Source organism: Pelodiscus sinensis, chromosome 11 (genome assembly GCF_049634645.1).
Source record: "Pelodiscus sinensis isolate JC-2024 chromosome 11, ASM4963464v1, whole genome shotgun sequence".
Lineage (NCBI taxonomy): Eukaryota > Metazoa > Chordata > Testudines > Trionychidae > Pelodiscus > Pelodiscus sinensis.
Window position 1 is genome coordinate 8,726,825 of NC_134721.1, and position 19,574 is coordinate 8,746,398.

At 43.8% G+C, this 19,574-nt stretch overlaps 1 protein-coding gene across 2 annotated transcripts in view; it reads right to left on the reverse strand.

The window, feature by feature from the left end:
* FRMD4B (FERM domain containing 4B) overlaps nucleotides 1-9,288 on the reverse strand; it is a 229,673-nt gene extending 220,385 nt beyond the window's left edge. The window contains exon 1 of one of the 2 annotated variants that reach the window (XM_075938573.1): nucleotides 9,136-9,288. The gene's annotated coding sequence lies outside the window, so the exon portion shown is untranslated. The remainder of the gene's footprint in view (nucleotides 1-9,135) is intronic. The other variant, XM_075938572.1, reaches the window with a different exon arrangement.
* Nucleotides 9,289-19,574: the final 10,286 nt, after the last annotated feature.

Consider the following 19,574-nt stretch of genomic DNA (forward strand, 5'->3'; position numbering starts at 1 on the left):
AACTGATCCGGCAGGGGTTGATTTATTGCAGCTACAACAGACATGATCAACTGACCACTGAGCGCTCTCCCATCAATTCCGGTACTCCCCCAGAACAAGAAGCATAGGCAAAGTCAGTGGGAGAACATCTGCCATCGACTCACCACAGTGAACACGCCACAGTAAGGAGACGTCAGCAGTTGCATAACTTAGATCAAAGGCCCGCCGAAGTGTAGACTAGGCCTTAAACAATAACGGGAAGGGCCAAACAAAAGAGGAGAAGGAAAGCAATCATATGACTTCAATGGGGTGTTTTACCACCGAAACTCAATTATAATTGGGATGCCCTTGAAATGACATCACTATAGCTCCTATCTAAAGCCATAATGAATCCAGCCAGTGTGTAAGATCATAGCATAATGATACTCTTGTACACATCTGACATAATAGTTGCAGAGCTTTACAACGTCAACTTAGGTTAGCACATGCCAGAAGGCAGGCTTCTGAATTTCTAGATATACCTGGGAAAGATTAGTCCTCAGCTCACAGAAATATATCCAGGATCACAAAGTATTTTAATTCTCTGTCCAATATTGCTTGCCTGTGTCAACAGTAACCCACTCCATCCTCACTCTATCACTAGTAAAATGTCACTGCATTATTAGCATAGCAATTATTTTAATTAAACCAATACCATTCTAAATATAAAAAAGTACAGTGAAATCAAGGGTGTACAGTCAAATGGCAAAATTTCCATTAAACTTCAGTGGAACCAAAATTTCACCCTGGGACTTGCATCTTTTTTCTAGGCAGGAAAATGTATTTTCAGGATATTAAATCCCAAAGGTGGAGGGAGATAACCTAAGTGTGGATCTTTTTCGTGTAAGTTACTGATTTTGAGGAGAGGGGGAGAATAAGCTAAAATCTTTAATTTTGCCACAATTTACAAACAACAAACTGCATGAGTTCTAGCCTAGATGTTAACATGAAGCTCTTTTTTTTTTCCTGATAACAAGGTTATACTATTATTAAACACAATTGGTAAACCATCTCTGCTTCGTGCTAAACCAAAAAGGGAAAGGATTCATTATGTATGAGAGAGTTATAACGTGGGAGATTAACTCAGCCTGTGACATTCTGTCTCAAAGGAATCGAGTATAGTTTAAAGTAGGGATGTTAAAAATCATGTAATAGGGTAATCATGTAACCGCTGAAAATCTCCGATAAGCACCTGCTTATCAGTTAAATGGTTAGTTATTTACACTCAATCATCCCTAGTTTAAAGTTAGTTCAGCCAAAACTCTAGGGCTGGATAGGCACCCAAGTTCTTGTGCAAGCGCTAAGTAGCTCCTTTGAGAATCTCAACCTAGAACTGGACTGTACAATCATTCCTGCATTGGCAAGCAGCTGGAAGACGATTTAAAATGTCTATCATCTCTATAGAGCGGTGCTTAGATGGAACAATTTACACATTGTCCCTTTAATTATTTTATCACCATAAGTGCCCCATCCCTACCTCTAAGACAAAGATCCTGTGTTTCTTATCTATTTCTACAGTTGGATCCAGTTAGAGCTGGTAAAAAAAAAAAAAGAATTCAGAATTTTTTCCCTTTCTTTGCGTTTAAGTTTTGATGACAAATCAAGATCTGGAACATTTTTAGTAGCTGTAGGTATTGCCCATCAATACAAAAACAGAACCGAGTCTCCCAACAGTGGCACGCTCACATTAAAATTGACACATATATAGGACCCTACTATGAGAAAACAAGAACAGATGACTGAGATATACATTAAGATCACATGAAAGGCTTCATTGAAGCAAGAGGGTGTAGACAAACAATGTCCACCGCACATTTTTTCAGAAATTCCTGTCGTTTCAAAGCGGTGCACCTAACAGCACGGAAAGCTTTTTTCATCTGTTCATTATATTAGCCCATCCCATTTAACCACGGCATTGTTAACAGCTGCTAAAAGCACTGATGTTTGGGGAAAGGCCCGCGGAAGGTTTATGTTTTGAATCAGCTGAATCCAACAATAAGAGCTTCTCTGCAGCACAGAATTATTGTATTGGAAGCAAAGTTTTGACCCCATTTTTTAAAAAACAAAGCCAAACACCCCTCCTCCCCCACCAACTGATCATATTCTAAGCCAGCTAAGACACCACTACTGTAGAAAAGCAATGTCTTTCTGAAACCTTGGCGTGTTTTTGGAATATTACAGAGACATTCACGCAGCTCATCTAATAGCCCCTGACCTAGTTGCCATACACTGTGCTTGATTTAATCATATGTCCGGATAGCCAAAGGGTTTCACGCGTTGGCCAGTCTTGCAGCATATGGCTTACACTGGTTTCTCTGAGCCTCTGATTACCAAACCAAAGGTTTCTAACCTCCACCTCAGTCAGCTGCTTTTTTAGTAACAACCACTGACAAAGCTCTTGAAAGGCCATGTGACTGTGGATGTTTTAGAGCAGATCAGGATCCCCAAACCCTTAAGCAAAATGTGGCTTGTTTCATTATATTTTCTGTGCACCAGGCAAATCTTTACATTCAATACTGAAATGGGAATTTCTATACAAAGCCCAAAGAAGCCCATTTTACTGTGGTGTTGCAATAAAATACTTCCACTACCTTCTCCAGAAATAAATTCCCACGCATTTCCTAACTTTGAGATTTAGAGTTATAACTCAAACAAAAACATAGCTAATAGCTCTGTTTAGATTAATTGAAAGCACACTCAGACCTAGTTAATTGAAAGACTGGTCTAATTTATGTTCATTGTAATTACTGTCCAGCCTGTGTTTTCCTTTCCTGTGCCAAACTCGGATGGGGTGATGGAAAGAGAGCTACTCCCTAGAGATCTGAACTCTGGCAAGCAAGATTTTCATTTTGCAAGCTTCAGAGGTCTCCTATTCTACACAAATCTGCTTCTTTGCATTGACTGAGTTTATCTGATTGGTTCAGTCAGGTGCCACAAAGAGACAGAGGCTGACATTGCTGGTCACCCCCTTGTCTGGTCTTGTGCTGAAGCTGTCAGCTGAAATCAGCATGGAGCGGAAGAAGCAATGAACGACATTGGCATTTTCAGTGAATTGTCTGCGTTGGAAGGGTTCTCTGGTAGGTCAACCCATCCTTCTCTTGCATTGTGGTGTCTGGCATCATTATTTCTAATAAATTCCCGAGAGTCACGGCTAGACTAGACACTCCTATCTCCAATTATGGATATCCCACTGCCTCTCTTGCACAGCTCTATGCTAGGGTCAAATATATCTATTATCCTTTCAAAGAAGTCAGTTGAGAACAAGGGGAAATTCTGTAGCGAAGAGACGCCAGGCAAAGAATGTGTGGATTTATCTCTTCTCAAATCACAGGGCTGTAAATCAGGTGCAACTCATTTAAATCAACAGCATCATGCCACTGTAAATCAGGGCAATATCCGTTAAACCTCCTCTCATTTAACTGTCACCATTTAAAGTTAAAACCTACGTGACACACCTTTAGAGAAGATGCCACACCACTTTGAGAACCATGAACCTTGCTACTTGATGGTAAATATCAAATTGTAAAGGTAACTATTTCTTCAGTTTTTACCGGTATATACACACCATCCTATTTCCACAAAGAGTTTCAATTAACATGCATTATTTACCACTTTGTATGAACAGTGGAATAAGACACTAGATGCTTGTCATAACAAATGGCTGCATTTCCTAACTCAATAATGGGTTATAACATACACAGTTGTGATCCAGAAGGTTAAAAGGTCAAAGGGTCCCAATTCTGATCTTACCTACCCTGACCCAGAGCAAGCATCACCCCATCCTAAGAACCAAGATCACAACATTCCTAAACCACGTGTACCCAACAAGAAATGCCAACAAACTGTGCTTGTAAACATAATAAAACGACCACTCCACTATAATATGAGTCCGATTTTCCCAAGCAGATGCCAGCCTGTGACTTATTTTTTTCCAGGATCCGAATACAGATGAAATATCAACATCTAGAAAAAATGAACCTATTTGTTTCCCATAACAATAGAGATGTAAACTTGGAAGTTGGGTAAACCTAAAACATACCTTTCATTTTTCCATCCTCACATCTTCTGATGGAAGATTTACAGATAGGAAGAGTTTGGTGGACCCTGATTTACAGCATCAGTCACACCAGGTGGTGGGAAGGGTCTGAAAAAGGTTGTAAATGCTAAGATAGTGTAACTTGTCCCACTCACTAATTCATTTTTACTTAACTGGAACTTACACCACACTTTTTATTGAATTTGCCCAGCTTCTCTAGGGGAATTGCATTTGAGTATGCAGAGATGAATTTCACCTCAGAAGTCTTCTTTTATCCATAGGTACTGCAGGATTCTTTATGTTTCCCCTGTTCCCTCTCCATTCCTGTCTCAGACCCCACACCCAGCATCCTTCACAGGACCATTTTTAGGGACAGATGTGTGTGCAGTGTACAGGAACTGCATGGAATTCCCTGAAATAGTTGCTATTACAACTACAGCCTGCTAGTACGGCTGCCCATCCTCTACGGCAGCAGTGGGCAATAATTTGTGCAGGAAGGCCACGTCACGAATTTCGGCAGTGGTCACAAGCCGCCCCCAAAGGGATTGGGCCTCAAGAAGGGGTTGTTCCCTCTAGGCGCGGCCAGCCCTTGGCAGGGGGAAGAAGGGAGGAAGTAGACTTCACATGTTCCCCTGCCCCCCAGTCGAATCAGGACCTGGGGCGGGGGAGAGCAAGAAATCTCTCGCGCCCCACCCTGCCAGGGGCACGCAACACCTAGAGGAAACAACCAGCCATTTTGAACAGCTAACTGTTCCCTCCAGACCACGTGCCCTGGTTGGGGGAGAAGACCTTGCATGCTCTCCCGTTCGCAGGTCTCGATTGGCCTGGGGGCAGGGAAGTGATAGGGTGCCTTGGGCCGTATCAAACAGCTTGGCAGGCTGAAACCAGCCCGTTGACCCTGTCTTGCCCACCCTTGCTCTATGCCTTAAACCAGCCTCGCTGCACTGTATAGGCAGAGCTATGCCTTGTGTTTGTATATAATTAGCAAACACAGTTGTTTGGTGCCCAATGGTGTCTGTGCATTTTTTGTCTGCAAACTATTGAAAGGGATACTACCCTCTATACACTGCATAGGTGGACAGAGCAATTCATTCGCCATGCTCTCTTCCCAGTTCCTGTTAAGACTGCTACAAATGCTGATCATTATGGTGGTGGTTTTCACCTGTACCATGTGTGTTAGCAAAATTCACAGTTGACAAATCTGGCAACTCTTATGCATCAACAAAGCAAACAAAAGCCCATCTTTTTTTTTTTTTCAAAGGAGCTTTAAAAGTGTTTTTGTAATTCTAGCAAAAAACTGTGTGATGTCCCCAGCTTCCACTGCCAAGACATGTTCCAGGGAATTAGTAGCTTTATTGACCATAAAACATATCAGCTTTAGTGAAAGTAAAAGAAGCCTACTACAGAAAACCACAGAAAAAGAGACATTTGCAAATTAAACCTCAGGAATTCATTTGCTCCTCTAATGTTTCCAAATTAAAGGATTCCAGACCAGGGCTTGTTTAAGGAAAGGAAATCTCTAGACAACTGCTGCCTTTTGATTAAGATAACATTGTATATTTTTAGCTAACTGAAATGTGCAATCTTAGGAGCAGGTTTTTTTTTGGAGCTTTCAATACATCAACATTGAACTGAAGACTTAAGAAAATGTGGCCTCCGTGGCATCAACAAAAGCTGAATGAAATCAGCAAGGTGAACTTCTATATGGCACAATCCAAACTAGGGATGTAAAATCCCATTTTAATTAGTTAACTGGTTAAATCAGTTAACTGATTAAGTAGGGGCAGCTGGAGGTGGGAGAAGGAACTGGTTAACTAGCAGGAGCGGGGCTGGACTGGCAGGTCCAATGGGGCTGGAAGCAGCCTCTTACCTACTACAGGTAGGAGGCTGCTCCAGCCCCTGCAGATTAACCATAACTAGTAATCATCACCATTAGCGGGTGATTCTTGCCGGTTAATCATTCACATCTCTAGACCAAACCTTGAAAATCTACTCACCTCAAAGAATTACAAATCTTTCTGAGGCATGTGCTGCTGACTTCTGCAGAATACACTCACTTTAAAAAACACATACACACACACACCAAGTTTCAAGTGGTTAGAAAATAAAATCAATCAGAAAAAACTGGCAAGGAACGTCAATGATTTTTGTCTCCATTTTGAGATTTTCAACGTTTTCTGAGTAGGTCTCGGTTCTTGTCCTGAGAGGTGTGAAAAGATCTTAAGCCCCATGCAAATCAAGCCTCATACAACCACACTATTGAGGTCTTCATAAGTGTGCAGACAAAGCAGGTGCTCTGAGCTTTCCCAACCCACTGCTGAGTTAAAGACCTAACAGGTTTTTACTGCTGTTACTGGGACCCCAGTAACCAGCAGTAAATTAGACAAGGCTCAGGTCAACTTTACTTGGCTACCTCCTGGAAGAGATCTAACTAGATGCTGGGCTGTAGGAAGAACACACAAAGGCAAAGCTGCCCATGGCAGCAGCGCTTGACTCAATGAAAAAATTTGGATTGGGGGGAAGAGAAAAGTTCCTGCTGCAGGGCAAGGGGGACTTTAAGTTGATCATATTCCTACTAGAGAGAGACTTCCCCAATGTTGGTGGGGAAGAGGGGAGCCCCAAGCCTTAGGGGCCAGAATCAAGCAAGCTGGGAACTGGATCCATCTCTGGGCCTTAAGTTCCCACTCCTGCTATAAAAGATAAAAGAGTCTGAGCAAGTCATAGGAACAATATTCTAGTAGGTATCCCAGGAGACCAGGTTTACTTTTTACTGGGATTCCTCTCCCCCCCACAGGCTCATGCCCATGCCCATGCCCAGAACTCTACCTAAACCTTGGAGAAGTTCCTTAGGTGTAAATTGACTCAGCTTCACTGAATTGGATGAAGCTGTGTTGATTTACATCAGCTGAGGAGCTGGTATCCTAGGGGAACCATATCTGTGTACCTGAGTGTGTGAGGCCAGATTCGAAGTGACCAGTTGTTTTCTATACTATCCACAACAAAACAGGTATGCACTTTAGAGAGTCTAACTCACATAAGGCCTTGTCTATGCACATAAGCTGTGCTAGTTTAAACAAACACTGCAATTTAAACCGCTGAAAACTTTGGGGCAGCTGTTTTTCTTCTGGTTAAGAATGACTTAATGTGCTTTTATTTAGCCTGTTCTTAATTTAGTTACCCTAAACTGAAAGATGAGTCTCAGAGGGGTCTCTCTGTTTTTGCACAGACTAACACAGAGGAGTCCCGTGGCACCTTTGACACGAACAGATAGTTGCTGGTTTTTGAAACATGAGTATCTGTATAACCTTTGTCAGTTTGTCTCAAGTGGTTTAAAAATCACACTTAGCTAAACTTGGGACAATTTTCTTGTATAGGGCAGCCTGAAAGTAAGGGGGAGAGGATAGAGAGAGAGAATGACCAGGTCTGGGAGAAGTGGAAGAGAGAAAATACGTATGGGGGAAAAAATGGAAGCGATATGAAAAGAGAACGAAAAGGCCAAGAGGAAATAAACACAAACTAATATCAAAAGAGAGACTATTCTAGGAAAGAAAAGAGGAAGCGAGATGAGGCCAGAAAGGAAAAGCAAGGGAAATAGACATACTAAGTTACACTTTTAACAAAAGGAGACCCTCATCCTACAAACATGTGCTCTTGTGTGCCAAGATAAGTTAGGTATGCATGGAAGTGTTTGCAGGGAAGTGCATAGAAGTGGATGGGCTATATTGCAAATAAATACAGTGCAAAAAACTATTTCTTCAAAGTAAAAAGATGTGGGACCTTAGAATCTGGGAGTGACACCACAGGTGTTTCAGATGCTGGTTACTCTTTAAGTTGTGTCTGGTACATTTTTTGAACCTTTGGCTAAACAAATGCTTTTCTATGCATAGGAAATGGCAAACAATTGTTGCTAACAATGTAAAATTAAACAGGTGTAAAATGTTCATGCTCCTGCAGGAAAAATGTCAACACCTCCTTGTGCTTTCAGATTTTAGTTGCTATTGAAACATATTCAGATAAAAATGCCATGCTACAAATAATACTGAACTTAAACAGATAAATGCATACAAAGACAGGGAATAAGTAAGAAGCCTCTTCTGAGCAAGGAATTCAAAATACTGCTTGAATTTTTATACCTCCTATTAAAATGTAGATACTGTACTTTGTCTAAATGGTACAACTACACTTTATTTTTAAGTACCATTTACTTGCTGTAGTGTATTCTCCTCCATGGGAAAGCACTCTGTCCTACCAAACATTAATCCCCTATGGAAAGAGGGGTTGTAGGTTACTTAGTAATATTCAAGGTAATAGAATAATAAGAAAAGTAACCAGAGAGGGATAAGGCTAGTCCGATATTGCTTCCTCTCAGCATAGAGACCATCAACAGCTGTTGGGGCACTTTCCACGGATGGCAAACTTCAGTGCACCTGATTCAGCGAGGACCTCTGCAAAAGCATCGCCTTTGCTTTTCGGCTTCCCCCTGCCAGTGCTCACAAATCAGGCGAACGCTAGGAATAAATCTGACAGCCGCACACAAAAGAAAACTCCTGGTATTTCACCTCTCCAGCCTGCCAGCCGGTCTCCTCCTCCTCCCAGCCAGCACCAGCCGCAGCGGGTCTATTCCAGCGGCATTCCGGCCGGAGCACGGAATGGATGACCCTGCAGCAGCAGGACACCGCGGCGCACGGGAGAGAAGGTGCACGCCTTGCAGAAGGACCGAGCGCGCGGCTGGGGAGAAGCTCGGATACACCCTGCAACCCCCCCTCCCGAAAGCCGGGCTCATCACCACCCCTGGCAGCGCCTGTCCAGCCCACACCCGGGGACCCGAGTCTCTCCCACGGGAACTTACTTGACGTCCCGCCCTGCAGCTGGCCAAGGCAGCAGCTGCTCCCCGTGCACCCCGACAAAGCACATGCTCCCCGGACAGCGACCAGCCAGCCCCCCCGCCGCAAAACTTCCCGCTCCGGGTCCCCTCCCCCGGCTGGGCAAAGGCAGAGCGCCCTGCCCCTGGTGCCGCTGCGCAGAGCCCAGCCCGGGAGCCTCCCTGCGCCCGGCCAGAGAACAATGCGGCCCCCACCTACCGGCGCGTCTCCCTCTGCTGGGCGCTGCCCGCGGCTCCCGGCCCCGCGCCTGCTGCGGCTGCTGCTGCTGCTCCCCGGCCCGGCGCCGCGCGGGGTCAGGCGGCTCCTCCGCGCTGGGCGGGCACGCGCCTCTGGCGGCGGCTGCTGCGCTCGGGGCTTGCAGCCAGCGCTCTCGTGCGCACCTCTAGGCCCTGCCTCCCGCCCCGGCAGCTGCATCCCCCCCCCCCCTCCCGACAGTGCATCTCCCCCCGCCTTGCATAGAGCTGCCTGTGCAGCCGGGGAGTGCAACAGGGACAGAGCCTGGCGTGCAGCTGAGGCTGGGGTGGAGCCGGGTGCAGCCCGGCCGGCGGGCCACCTTGGAGCGGGGTCATGCTCCGGAGCTGGGGGCGCTTTCTGCCGCTGCTTGAAACCGCTTAGAATGGGCTGGCGTCTGGGAGGAGGGTCTGTAACTTTAACAACAGGGAGCAGACCTGTGGCACCGAGGCTATGTCTAGACTGCAGGCGGATCTTTCGAAAGAGAAATCCGCTTTTTCGAAAGAGAGCACCCAGCGAGTCTGGATGCTCTCTTTCGAAGACGGCCTCTTTACATTGAAGAACGCCTTCCTTCGAAAGAGGAACTTTCGAAGGAAGGCGTTCTTCCTCGTGAAACAAGATTTACCGCCATCGAAAGAAAAGCCGCGTTCTTTCGAAATAATTTCGAAAGAATGCGGCTTCAGTCTGGACGCAGGGGAAGTTTTTTCCGGAAAAGGCTACTTTTCCCGAAAAAACCCCTGAGTCTGGACACGGCCCTAGAGACTGAGGAATATGGGTCCATAGTATCCTGCGCTTTCAAAACCTGCTTCCGCGGATGAGATGATCTTGAATGGAATGATTTGCTCTGGAGACACCTCCCACCAAAGTGGTGCCTGCCAGCTGGCTACAGAGCCAGGGAATCCCTCCCGCTGCATTGGCTCAGGGCAATGAAACCTCTATTTGCTGGGAGGGAGAATGGGAATAACTCCTCAGGTTGGCTAGGCCTACAGCAAGTTAGGGTAGTCTCCTTGGAGGGTGCTTCAGAGGACTAGCCAGGTTAGTCTGTTACTTTAAAAACAAGTAGTCCTGTGGCAGCTTAGAGACTAACCAACATATGTAGAATCATGAGCTTTTGTGTTATTGTTACCTGTGACTTTTAAACACAGGCCATTTCTGTTTTCCTTACATCTGTGGAGGAGATTTAGATTGGAGAACAGCTTTACTCAAAAATTATCTATGTATATAAAGGCTAAAGTTCATACTGCACTGTGAAATGCCAGGACCGTAAAACATGCACAAGACTACACATGTGTACTGCTGTATTACAAATGCAGACTTCTAACTCTTATATGATAAAGTACAGTAATAAATATGGGAAAGTATACCTATATGGTAAAGTACAGTAATAAATACACAACATCGCCTTTGGCTGTGGTTTGGTGGTGGTCAGGTAAACTGTAGGCTAGAGTAGATCTTCAAAACCTGACTTGTCATTCACGCCAAGCAGCAAAATGATAAGTCCTGTACATTCTCAGAAGAAAGATTGTGGGTGAGTGGGCCATGTGGAAATTCATAGTGGCATTCTGTTGTGGAAGAATTAAGAAGGTGTCTCCATTTCTCCAGAAATGTAGTGTATCCTCAACATACCGTAATTCAACTTTACTATCCTGATTACTTATGAGGTTTTGTTTTCTTTAAAACACACTCCTTTTTAGAGATACTGTAATAGCTTCTAGCCCCACAAGTGCTAAGCCTCCATCTTTCCTATGGCTGTATGTTTCCATATACTACTTTATAATGTTTATAAGTGATGTAAGGATTTTCCTTTCAGCAGAAGTATAAATATAGCCAGACCTGCCTATGCATTCTGCATATTAGATTTATTAACATGCAGGCTTCCCCCTGGCCAAATTGCAGTTTCCATCTTGCCAATGATTTGATGTATTTAAGTCCCCTTAATGCTCATTGCACATTCTGAGCTAATGCTCTTCATACACTCCCATGCTCTCCCTTCCCTCTCCTCCCACAATGACCCCACACACCTCAGGGCTCTCTTGCCTTATTTTTGTTGTCTTTAGGATACTTCGTTTCACCCCCTTGCTATTTTTCTCCAAAGCTTTGAGATTTGCAGGTGTCACTAAAATGCCCAGAGTGTTCTAGTGCAAGTCGCGGGCCCTCTCCGAGAATGACAGAGGCCCAGGACACTTTGGCTATGTCTACACTCACGGCTTCTTGCATGAGTAATATGCAAATGAGGCTAAGCGTGGAATATCGCTGCGCCTCATTTGCATATCTAATGAGCCACCATTTTTTTCAGAAGAGGCTCTTGGGCAAGAAGGAGCGTCTACACTGCCCCTTCTTGCGCAAGAAAAACCCTCTTGCGCAATGATATTACACCAATTACTTGAGAGGAAGAACGGCATTGCGCAAGAGGGTTTTTCTTGTGCAGGAAGGGGCAGTGTAGACGCTTCTTGCGCAAGAGCCTCTTCTGAAAAAAATGGTGGCTCATTAGGTATGCAAATGAGGCTCAACGATATTCCATGCTTAGCCTCATTTGCATATTACTCACGCACGTGAGTGTAGACATAGCCTTTGAGTTTAAAGACCCCAGCCCACCCCCACGCCCCCAACGTATCTAACTTTTCGTCCACGGCGTCATACTAAAACCAAAAGAATATAAGAAAATGAACACTTGAGACATTTATTTATTAACAATTAAGTCATTATACCAATTGCATGTATATTAAAAGTGTAACTTTAATTGTGAGTTTCCACTGCAAGCAAAACTCCTCATTTTAAGAATGCTTTTCTGGCTTTGTTGTGTGCAAACTCATTTATAATTGAAGAAAAATCTAATTTGCATGCAACATCTCTGTTATTGTTAAGCATTGCGATCCCATTCAAACGCTCTTTTCCCATTGTAGAATGATGATAGTTCTTTACTTGTTTTAACACATTGAATATGCATTCACCTGAAGCCACCGATGCAGGGAGACTGACAAAGATACGTAATGCAATTGTGATATTAGGAAATATAGTCGATGGGCCAAGATCAAATATTTCTTAAAACAGTTCTTTTGGCTTCCATCCCAATTTCAAGTTGGTAGAATGTATACATTTCAGGAAAATGATCTTGTTACAGAGCTCTCTTGAAATATTGTTGTTGTACCTTTGTTGAAACTGTTCAGCTGCTGAATATAGATCTTCAGCACTTAGTTCTGTGAACTCCCAAAGGAATCCAAAAAGGGTACAAATTTGTTGCAGTGACTCAAATCGATGTGTAAGACCAGATTTGATGGAGTCAATAATAACAACAAAATTGACTTGATAGTGACTTTCTGCATCAGATTGAGATGTTAGGCTGTGGTTGGTGAAAAATTCAGATGAAATGTCAATATCCTATGCTTCTGATTAGGAAAGGATTGTATCCCATTGATCATGAATCTTTTGAATATCTTTAAGAAGTTGTTCAGTGTTATCCCTTCAACATCTAATGTAGCATTGCATGCTTCAATTACAAGATTAGTTTCCTGGATCATTTTTAGCAGCTTTATCCACATGGGCAACATTAAAATGCATTCAAATTTGGATGTGTACTTCTGAATTGACTTAAGCCCAATGCGAGCCTTTGCCATGAGAGTAAGAGATTCAAGCTCACTTAAAGTCTTTTTCATGGAGTCCAAATGCCATGCAACTGGTTTAATGCCATCAATTCGTGTTGACCATCTTGTTGTCAACATGCCGTGAAGGGAAACAGGCAGATGCTACTTCAGAATTTCCTACTTTCAAGGACTGCTACTGAAAAGGTTGTATGATTGCTGGATTGTTCCAAAGTGTGTGATTGCTTCCTTGCATGATTTAGCGCAATCAACTCCAACAAGATTTAGTATGCAGTTGCCACAACTGGAGAAAATACAGTTTGGATTTTGCTCAAGAAGGACTGCTTATACTCCGTTCTACTTCCCAGCCATATTGGATCCATTGTCATAGACTTGGCCAATGCACATTTGAAAATTTAATTTGAAGCCTTCCAGAATTTTTAATACACGAGCAGCAATTTCTATTCTTTTTTTTAATGAAATTATCAAACAAATGAATTGTTCTTCAATTGAAACCTTTGTAATTCCTGCAATTTTAACATATTGAACAACCTAACTTGTCTGTTCTTTATGGGAACAGTCTGGAGTTGCATCAATAATTGAAAAGTATTTCACATGTATTCTCTTTAAAAAAATTGTTTGCACAAATGTCCCACATAGCTCAATAAACTCATTTTGTATTCTGGTAGACAAATAATGGAGTTGCATGCATTTTCTGTTCCATTGTGATTCACAAACATTCTTAATATGGCCTGATAAAAGTGGGTCATACTTGCTAAGAAGCTCAAGAATACCAAGAAAGTTTCTGTTTGTAGGGACACCTATACGTTGACTGGAACCTAACAAAGCCAAAGCCTGTTCAGAAAGAAAGAGAAAGATATTTAATATGCGCGCAATGAGTTTTTTCCAGTTATCAGTTTCTATGTTTATTTCACTTAGGAGTAAGTTTTCGATTGAACTGTCAGCTAGTGCTGCTCTGCTAGCTGATTTCCATGTAACAGTTATCTGTATGTGATACTGAAGTTTCATGTGCAGGTATTCGATCTTTCAACTTCCTCTAACATCTGTTGACGCTCCAAACTGATGGATCAGACAGTACTGATGCATTTGACGTATTACTGTTAAAAATGAAACAGGGTACACAGTACAGAGCCTGTTTTTCCATGCTCCAACAGAGCCAGTCTCTTGTGTAGATCTCTCCATCTGGAAGAGTTTTGTCAGCAGACGAGTGGGAAAAGCATGATTTTCAGCATCTTTCAGTATATTACTGGGAATCTGAACACCACTAATTTTGAGAAACGACTGCATTTGAGCAACATTGTTTTTATGAAGAAGTCCAGTATCAGGTCCTGATGCTACTGTTGTTACGCTGTCCTGTGCTAGTCATAAGTTCTTGCTTTTGCTGTGCAACATCTTCAAGGTCCTCATTTTCTGCCTGCACAATCTCTAAATCGAGCATAGATTCCGCATCTATCACTACTGTTGGCATTTCTTTGTCTTGATCAATGACCTCCTCATTTTGACACAGTAGCATTGAAATGTCATTTGTGGGTACGGTTTTAATCATCAGAACTGGAAGTGTCAATGTCAGTATGGTCACTATCTAATGGCTGAGGCATCTTTTCTATGACAAATGATATTGACTTCAAACTCTTAACTGCTGCTTCACCCTGTTGATTTTGACGTCTCTTAGGGTATGTCTACACAGCAAAGTTATTTTGGAATAATGGCTGTTATTCCAAAATAACTTTGCTAGCATCTACACAGCAATCCTGTTGTTTTGAAATAATTTTCAAATAAGATGGCTTATTCCAACTTCTATAAACCTCATTCTATGAAGAATAACATATTCTAAAATAGCTATTTTTGAAATAAGGCATGTGTAGATGCTCCACTTCTGCTGTTTTGAAATAGCCCCTCACCAGGGCCATTCAAAGTTATTCCTCCTGGGGCTCTAAATTGAGATAGCATGTCTACACTGTAGGGAAGCCTCAAAATGAGTCTGAGGCAGACTTCCTTAATGTAGATGTGCTATTTCAAAATAAGCTATTTTGGAATAACTCTTCTGGAATAGCTTATTCTGAAATAACTGTGCAGCGTAGATGTACCCTTACTTGCACCACTTTCAAGTCTTCATTTTTATAAAGGTTTTTTTAAAACACAGTAACACGCAATGTACTAATTCACTAAAGTCTATTGATTATACAAAATGTTAATTGTAGATACTTCACAATGATTATATAATCATTTATATATTTAAATATATAAAAATAGGGTGTTATTTATTATGGCCCTTATTGCCTTCTTTCAAAATCTTATAATTTCATCTGCTAACACATTCCTATTACAGTAAAACTCCAATAGTCCGGCACTCCTGATAGTCCGGCATCAAAATGGCAAGAGTCTAGTGAGTGAGCTTTGGCAAAAAACGAGTCACAAGGCAACAGCGGCAGCAGCTGAACCGAGTGAAAAGGGTAAAAAAAGGGTTAAAAAAACTAAAATGTCACAGTATACTGTATATGATATGTACAATAAAAAGGGTTAAGAACACTTTATATACTGTGTGTGTGTGTGTGTGTGTGTGTGTATAACCATCTTATAGTACCTCCTGATAGTCCAGCATATCCGATAGTCTGGCTCCACCTAGGTCCCAAAGGTTCCGGATTATCGGAAGTCTACAGTATTACATTTCTTCAATAACTGGTGTGTTGTTATGAATATGAACATGGGGCAATTACCAGACTGGATATAAAGTTTATTAAGCAACTAGAATTAAAAATTTATTATCACAAAAAAGCCTTTAATGTGAATCTAAAACTGGATGAAGAGGTAGTTTACAGCTGAGCCTGATATAGTTATTGTTTACAGAGAGACATAAGGAAAAAACAGGAATATGAAAAATCTATGCAGAGAGAAACATCTAATTTAAAAGTTAAACTCACCCTTAGACCAAGCAAAATCACTATAGTAACAGAATTAATTACAACTTTCAAAACCTCTAAACTATGCAAAGACGGTGAACAGCGTTTCATAATGTAGACTCACTGAGAAGCTACTCGCGGCTTCAGTCATTCAGATGAAAACTCCGATGTGACCGAAAAATTGGTGAAGGCCCGAGGTCTCTGAATGATTTTAATCAATTGTTTGCAGGTATACATGGCTTCTTTTGTGGTCTTCATTATAAATGTAAGGTGTATAATAAATGGAAATAACGTGGTAGAAAAATATCAAAATTTGAGGCCCCTTTGTCTCTTGAGGCCCAGGCCAAATGGCTCTCCTGGCCTCCCCTATGATAGGGCCTAGACCAGTGGTTCCTAACCTTTTCCAGATGGGGACCCAATCTGGAAAATTGACAATTCAGGAAGACTTGGTGACCCAAGGCAATTCAAAAATGGGGGGAGGAGGGGGGGCAGAGCCACCTGGGGAGACACTTGGCGACCCTTCTGAAATGTAATGGCAACCCATATTTGGGTCCCTACCCATAGGTTGGGAAACCCTGGCCCAGACAGCTGATGATGTTTTTGTATTTGTATCAAGCTGCCACAAGTCCAGCTGGGTGATGCAATGCCTCAAAACTGTGTCATCAACCTCTGCTCACCACCTGACTCCTCCCAAATCTTTCTCCTTTCTCCACGGGACCTCACTTGTGTCTCCCTCACCCACACGTCATTGCCGTTCCCACAGGACTCAGCGCTACAGATTACGAACAGCCCTAGCATGCTTGCCCATAAAAATGATCATCTGATACACCCAGCAATTCCAAACACAGCTTCTTATTTGCTCTGCAGAAACATACCTTGTGCCATGTCTTAGTTGCATTGCTTCATTAGTGATAGAAATGTAGCCGTGTTAGTCTGGGGTAGTTGAAGCAAAATGCAGGACAATGTAGCACTTTAAAGACTAACAAGATGGTTTATTAGATGATGAGCTTTCGTGGGCCAGACCCACTTCCTCAGGACCATCTTGTTAGTCTTTAAAGTGCTACATTGTCCTGCATTTTGCTTCATTAGGGGATACTGCATTGACAGTGTTATATATGCATCCTTTTGCAAAGTGTCTTAAAGTCTCAACACGGGAGAGAATAAATTGTAAAGGTCAGCCCAACTGTACAGCAGTTGAGAGAACTGCTCTTTATCTATTTTATAACTGTAGCGTTATCAAATCAAAGAGGTTGTGGGGAGAAATGTGTCAGTGTGGCCAGGTGAGGCAACCCCACCAAGGGGAGTGGGCTGCAGACGCAAGGGGCGCGCAAGCGGCGGTGAGCCGAATACCGCCGCCCAATGGTAGGGCGGAGGTGGATCGGCACGCAGGCGCCAAAGGGCAGATGGGGAATGGCGGGGCGAGCGTGCCACCGCCCCACGCATCCCCACTGGGTGATGTCAGCAGGGTGACGGGCAACGGGGAGGTGTGCGCGCGGCTGCCCCGACGCATGACGTCATCCCACGTGACGTCATGAACACGCTGGAAGGAGGCGGAGGGCAAGCGCTGGCGGGGGTGGATAAAAGGGAAAGAGAGAGCTCAGAGAGGGGGCTGGGAAGCAAAGGCAGGGGATAGCTGGACCCCTGAGAGGCAGGGGAACTGGGTTCTCTTCCTCCCCCCTCCCTTTTGTAAGGAGGACCAGGAAGGGCGCCGGCGGCAGGGTGGAAGACGGCCCAGGGTGGGGTCGCGAAGCCTGTGAACAGGTGCGTTTAGGGGGAAAGCCCCCACCTGTTACCACTGGAAGCGCTGTTCCTGGTGTTAGGGCCCTGGGCCGGGTCCGGGAGTGAGGGTGGGCCCAGATCTCCCCTCTGCCGCCGGCAGGCGGCCTTGATATGGCGAGCGGTGGTAGGACTCTCATTACTCGTAGCCCCGTGGGGTAAATAAGAGTGGGTAATTACTACGCAGCGATACTGGAGTGGGACAGACGTGGGGAAGGACCGGGCATTGTACCCGGACATAGGGCTGGACCGTGACAGTCAGTGTTGTGCTGAAAAAGGCATAATATGGAAAATAAACATGATTGCAGTGTTATGCATCACTGAAGCCACTTTTTACCCAGCACGTAGGACCACATCCTACTCGCTCAAGTAGTCTTAAGGGCCCAGATCTGCAAAGGTATTAAGGAGCCTAATTTCTATGGAGGTTTTTCGCCTTCCTCTGTAGCATGGGGTACAGATCACAGCTAGAGGATTCTCTGCATCTTGGGACCTTCAAAGTATTGGAAGGCTTCAATATCTGAGATATAGGTGAGAGGATTATTCTAGGAGGGGTGGGTGAGATTCTGTGGCCTGCACTGTGCAGGGGGTCAGACTAGATGATCATAATGGTCCCTTCTGACCTTAAAGTCTATGAGTCTATGAGTCTATTCCAAAGGGAGTTAGGCACCTCCTTTGCTGATCTGGACCCTGGGCTTCACATGAGCAAGGCGACTATGATTTAATCCATAGAGAAAGCATCTATGTAAGGACACACAATTATTTATATGACAATAGCGTGTACAGGCTCCAACCATGAGCAGGGCTTCATTCTGCTAGGTGCTGTGCAAACAGGCTCTTCCCGGAAGAAGTTAGAGATAAATAGACAAACGAGGCAAAGATTTGGAGGGGAAACAGGACCCCAGAAAGGTTACTTGCCCCATGTTGCATTGCAAGCCAATGACAACGCCAGGGATAAGAATCCAGGTCTCCTTGCTTCCAGTCCAGCGCCCTCTCTACTGGGTCATGCTTCCTCTGTGCTGAATTAGAAAATAATTGACATAAACAAATTAAATAGAATTAGAGAGAGATCTGAGTGACAACCAATGTTCCTTCTGATCTTTTCCATCCATGTGCGGAATATTTTTTGTGTGCACCAAGGCACATGCGAACGTGCACCACCAGTCGCGGGTGCTCTGCTGGTCATCTGGGTGACATTTGAATCTCTTTCTTGAGCAGCTGCATAAATGTACAGCTTACAGAGCTCACAGGTCACAACCTTTGATTCCTGTACAGCCTCTCCCCCATTTCATTGTTCTTCTGATCCTGGGCATGGGTTCTGGCCCTTCTCTAAATTACAATGGCCTGTTGAGCTCATGCCATTTCATGTCAGTGTTCAAATCTTCGTGTGTCTTATTTGATGTAGCCGAATAGCTTCTTTGCCAGGTTTATCCTTCACATCTATACCAGGCGTGGGCTGGTCAAAGCAGCGTCTTTGAGATGCACCATTTCAGAGCCTTAGGGTCACTGCATGATATCTACCGTGACTGTCCATTATTAGTTCCTCCTCCCGTGCTTGATGTACCACTGGGAAGACAAATCAGCTTGCCAGGGGCGGATATAGGGCAGGGCAAGCGGGCTGTGGCACCACCGCGCATGCGCCGTTTCAAAGAGGGGGCCCCGCGAAATTGTACTGCCCTGGGCCCCACAAAATCCTCATCTGCCCCTGCAGCTCGCTATCCAGGTAGTGTTTGTGATCACACAAGCACTACACCCTTTTGAGTGCAATAGCTACTAGCCTGAGTTCCTGCTAGCTCTCATCTACTTACCTCACTTATTCCCTGTACTGATTAGTCAGTTTCTTCTTTACTTGTAGGTGGTTCCATTCTTATTAGATTCCCCCAGGACTGCAATATCACTCCTAGATGCATCATCTCCTGGCTACAGAGGTTGGATCATGATGGCTTTAGACTTCCTTGTGTTAATATTCCAATTGTCTGTCTAGTTTGTGACATACTTTAATTTGACCATAATCTTTACCAATACAGTGCAGCTCTTGATTTTGTGCTCTCACGTAACACGCGGTTGCTTAACTAAATGACTCACAGCTCCTAAGAACAATCAACTCCAGTGATGGGCAACCAAGACTAGTGAG